We start from the raw sequence: 5,815 nt of genomic DNA, 5'->3' as shown, positions 1-5,815 counted from the left end.
GCCTCTTGTCCTCTATCCCCTTCCTCTTCATTCCTCTTGTTTGTAACTCCTTGTCACTCCCTCCATTCTTCTTCCTATTTTCTTGAACATTCAGGGAGTTGTTCACATGATTCCTCATTTGGCTCTTCTACATCTTTCATTAGTTCACATTTCAATGGAATTCTTTTTTCCTTCAACTTAGCCATTTATTGGTTTATCCATGTGCGAGTGAATGGTGTTAAACATGAATCATTATATTGTCAAAAATTCATCTTTGTTCAACCAATCTATAGTAGGAATTACATTCTTTCTTGTTGTGTCATGATCACCTTGGAAATAACATCTAAATTTTCTTAAATTGTCATTTCCTAATAGCTTAAATGTAATAAATTGGAGGGTATAGTAACTCAACTATATGAGCTGCTTCTATAGTTGACCGGTACTTTCATTCATACAAATTATCAACATACTCTCTTGAAATTTTTGAGCTTATATTTGTTCTCTAATTATTTGCAGTCAAACAATGCTCTTTCCTGGATTTGGCTTGGACTTGATCATGCAAGGACAATCTATGCCTGTGATGAAATGCCATTATCACCTTGTAAGCCTTTTTTAATTTTATATAAATTCTAACCATGATTTTTCTATAGCTTTCTCATCTGAATGGCATAAATATTGGTATTGGTATTTTATTATGTAATAGCTAAGGCTTTAGCTCAACAAGTTAATAAAGATCATTTAGAGGAGGGTCTCATCTATTAGGATTAACCTTAGATAGAAACATCAATTACATGTAAATATAAACAATATCATGAAATAAAAAATCAAATAGAGAAGACACAAGATACCAAGATTTAACATGGTTCATCCAATCCCTGGGCTACATCCACCAAATGACAAGTCTAATATTATTACAATCTAGTGATTACAACCTAATTATAATCCATAATCCCTTACAGCTCAATACCGCTGTAAGAAGCAATTTTTACATTACACCTTATGGAAAAATCCCTAAGCCTAAGCCCTTTTATACAAGTATTTTTGCCGCTTTAGGGTTATAGTTAATTACAATATGTTGGCCCAAAATAACTAATAAAATAGGGCCCAAATTTTTTTTGAGCCGATGCACCAAATCCCAAAGAATTATGAAGTATGTATAGTACTTCCCTAATCAATCACAACAAACTAACAATTTCCCACTTGGGGATTGATCAAAATCCATACTAGACAATAATCTTTGACTTGAAGACTGATCCTGTAGCAATACTGCTACCACATGGGGCTCCACCTAGATCAAACCACCCTTGACTTAGCTGTTCTTTTATTCTATTTAGTCTAGAAGACCAACCAAAACTGAAGAAGAATTTAGCTTCTCCCTTGTCACTACCTTTGTAAACATATCCACTAGATTGCCATCTAGATGTATCTTATCCAACTTTAATTTTTCATCATCCAAAATTGATCAAATAAAATGGTACCACAATTGAATGTGTTTTTTCTTTGAATGCAGAGCATAATTCTCCACAAGATGAATGACACTTTGGCTATCTATAAACAAATAATTACCCCTCTAAGAGTATCCCAATTCTTCCAAGAAGAAATGAAGCCATATCATCTCCTTGTCTGCCTCTGCAGTAGCAATATACTCTACCTCTGTAGTGGATAATGCATTAACCTTCTGCAACTAAGAAACCTAGGTCACAAATGCCTGACCAATGTTAAATACATAACTTGTAGTACTCCGCCTAGTATCAATATCCCCTGCCAAATCTAAGTCAACATATCCCTGTAAATTATTAGTAGAGCCCCCAAAATGTAGACACTTATTGGATGTTCCTCTCAAATATCTGAGAATCCATTCAACAACATTCCAATGCTTAAGCCTCGGTTGACTCATATACTTGCTAAAAACTCCCACTACATGTGCAATATCTAGTCTTGTACATACCATAGCATACATTAAGTTTCCTTTCCTACAACTAAAGCATAAGGTACCTTGGACATATTATCCCCCTCTTTCTATGTCTTGGGACACATCTCCTTAGTCAACTTCAAATGACTACGTAAAGGTGTATTAATAGCTTTAGCATTCTCCACAGAGAAATGTTGCAACACCTTCAAAATATAATCAACTTGAGATAATGTCAATTTCCTATTGTTCTTATCTCTACAAATCTTCATACCAAGGATTTTTTTTGTTGCCCCCAAATTCTTCATAGCAAATGAATGTGCTAATTGACGTTTCAGCCCCTTAATGTGATCCATGTTAGACCCAGCTACAAGCATATCATCAACATATAAATATAAAATAATGTAGCTATCATCATCCCACCTCTTAAAGTAAAAAAAATGATTTGAATGACCCTACTATATCCATGCTCATGCATAAAACTATCAAATTTCAAATACCATTGCCAAGGTGTTTGCCTCAAGCCATATAAACTTTTGTTCAATCTATGCACTAAGTTATCCTTACCCTTGACCTCAAACCCCTTTGGCTATGCCATATATAAAAATCTTCATCCAAATCACTATGAAAGAAGGCTTTTTTAACATCAAGCTGCTCCAAATGCAAATCTTTACTAGCCACAATACTTAAAACAATATGAATAGAAGTCATTTTTACAACAAGAGAGAATATCTCATCAAAATCAATGCCTCTTTTTTTGTGCAAATCCTTTTACCACTAACCTGGCTTTAAATATTTTCTTACCTCCATCCTTTTCTTTCAAACTGTAAATTCATTTATTCTATAAAGCATGTTTACCTACAGGAAACTTGCATAAATACCAAGTCTTATTTTTTAGCAAGGACTCCATTTCATCTACCATTGTAGACTCCCACTGAATCTTAGTATCCACCTATATAGCTTCATCATAACATTCTAGTTCACTAGCATCAGTAATTAAAATAAAATACAAAGAAGGCAAAAATCTTTCTAGAGGTCTACTTAGCCTTGTTGACCATCTAACATTCATTGGTGTTGCACATCATGAGGAAGTGTTGGAACATCATCTTTTGAAGTATCATCCAACACTACATAATCATCTTCTTTCTTCTCATGTTGTTGCAACAAATCTTTATATAACACTTTCTCATTGAATATGACATCCGTACCTCTTGTAATTTTATGATTTTCAAAAGCCCAAAGCCTATAACCAAATTCTTCAATTCCATATCCAAAAAATATACATTTCTTTGACTTAGCTTCCAACTTGGTTATATTTTTAGAATCAACATGTGCAAATGCTTCACAACTGAAGGTTCTGAGAAAAGAATAACTCACCTTCTCACTAGTCCATGCTTCCTCTAGAATATCACTACCCAAAGGAGTAGAGGGACCTCTATTGATCAAATATACAATAGTATTGATAGCCTCTACCCACATGTTTAAGGGAAACACAACATGTAACCTCATTCTCCTTACATGTTCCATTATTGTCTTGTTCATGCATTCAACCACTCCATTTTCCCATGGAGTCCTTGGAATAGTTTTTTGTCTATGAATACTATTAGTGGAGAAATAATCTTCAAATTCATGACTGCAATTCTCACCACTATTAATAGATTTGAGACATTTTAATTTCTTACCAGTCTTATTTTCAACCATGCATTTCCATTTCTTAAAATTTTGAAATACATCAAATTTTTGTCTAAGGAAATAAATCCATACTTTTGTAGTTGCACCATCAATAAATGTAACATAATAATGAGAGCCACCAAGGGAAGATACTTGAGCTGGTCCCCATACATCTCTACACAACCCTCATCACCGAGTTGCCCTGCTGAAATTAAATTCCTACTTAGCCTTGGAACATGTCTTACCTCATGTAATATCCAATGATTCCATTTTGTAACTTAATCTTAACTTTTCCCTTTCCAACAATCTAACAGGGTTTATTATCCCCCAAATAAACAAGATCAAAATCTCCTTAGACATAATCAATAAAATAACCTCTAGGAGGTGTAGCATGAAATGAAGAACTAGAATCTAAATCCCATGAATCATCAATACTTTCTAAAGATAGAAGAAAAGAATCCTCTTTAGATTTGTTACTTACCACATTTGCCTCCTTGTTCCCTTCTAGTTTATCTCCTCTATTTTTCTTTAGAGTCCAACAATCTTTCTTCTTATGCCCTAGTTTCCCACAATACCTGTAGCCATTTGGTCCTCTCGATTGAGACCTCTTTACCTTTGACTTTCCTCTTGATTTTCCAAAATTTCTAGAATTATTTTCTCTCTTAGTTGTTTTGCCTCTATTTTGTGTGTTCAAAGTACTTCCTAATGTAAATCCACCTAAGGTTTTCCTACGAGTTTCCTACCTCAAAATAACATTGATCACATCATCATATTGTAGGGTATTAGATCTAGAGATAGAATTACTCACATCCATTATCAAGCCATTCTAGCTTTTAGGCAAAGAACACAAAATCAAGAGAGCCATAATTTCTTCATCAAAATTAATACCCACAGAAGATAACTGACTAGTAACAATATTAAACTCATTTAAATGATCCACCATATATCCACCTTCTTCCATTTTCATATTAAATAAATGCTTCATGAGAAATACCTTATTTGAAGTGGAGGGCTTTTTATATAGTGTTCCTAGGGTTTTCATCAACTCTTCTATCATCTTCACTTTTGTAATGTTAAATGTCACTAATGGTGCCAAGCATAATTGAATGCTTCCAAGTGTCTTTATATCTAAAAGATCTCAGTCCTCATTTTTCATAGTTCCTTGGTTCTTATTTTTTTCCTTTTAGCAGCTTCCATAAATCCTTCTGATAAAAATAATCCTCCATTTGCATTTTCCATAACTAAAATTTATCTACCATCGTTCCCACTCAATCGTGAGATTTTCTTACAGAGGATAACTAAAAAAAACTAGGCTCTAATACCACTTGTTAGGATTAACTTTAGACATAAATAATAATTACATGCAAATATAAACAATATCATGAAATAATAAATTACACAAATAAGAACACAAGACACTAAGATTTAATGTGGTTCACCCAATCCCTGGGCCATGCCCACCGAACAACAAGTCCAATATTATTACAATCCAGTGATAACAACCTAATTACAATCCATAATCCCTTATAGATCAATACTGCCACAAGAAGCAATTTTTGCATCACACCTTATGAAAAAATCCCTAACCCTAAGCCCTTTTATACAGTACTTCCTTGATTAATCACCACAAACTAACATCATCTATCCACCATTTCAAAATACTAGAAAAATATCAACAAACATAGCTACATAAGTTACCACAATGTCCTATGAATTAGGTTTTTTCTTGGGGATCATTTTCATTTTCTACACAATTTTTTATAGCTAAAATTCTTGAAAGTGGTGGCTTTTAAAGCTAATCTCTTGCATTCTCTCATCTACATTTTTTTTATAAAGAAAATAGGATTGTACAAATAGATGTGTGAACAGAGAAAAATACATGTGTAAGCTTGGTCTCAAGTCTATAGTTTGATTTTTCTATATTATTTTATTGTAATATACCCTACCTTCCCTTAGCCAACTCATGAAGTTTCTCTCTAGTCAGAGAGAGGTATGGTCAGATTTATTCATTTGAATCATTTTGCTTGTTTCTGTGTATGTTCTTTATCTAGTTTCTCCTTTAAAAGTTTTCATGCATGTGATCTTTAAAGAAAACACACTTCTCACAAGATTCTTACCCTTCAATTTATTGCATTTAAGATATTAAGATATTAGGATTTGTTATGATCACCTTGGAAATAGCATTTGATCACCTTGGAATTTGTCATGTATTCCTGCATTTTCTTTGCCATTGCTTATAAGAGTATTTCAAGGTTG

This window comes from Cupressus sempervirens, chromosome 7, assembly GCF_028749045.1.
Source record: "Cupressus sempervirens isolate cs-2001-9-10 chromosome 7, ASM2874904v1, whole genome shotgun sequence".
NCBI lineage: Eukaryota > Viridiplantae > Streptophyta > Pinopsida > Cupressales > Cupressaceae > Cupressus > Cupressus sempervirens.
The sequence above is the reverse complement of the archived record's forward strand: the minus strand, read 5'-3'. Positions refer to the sequence as shown.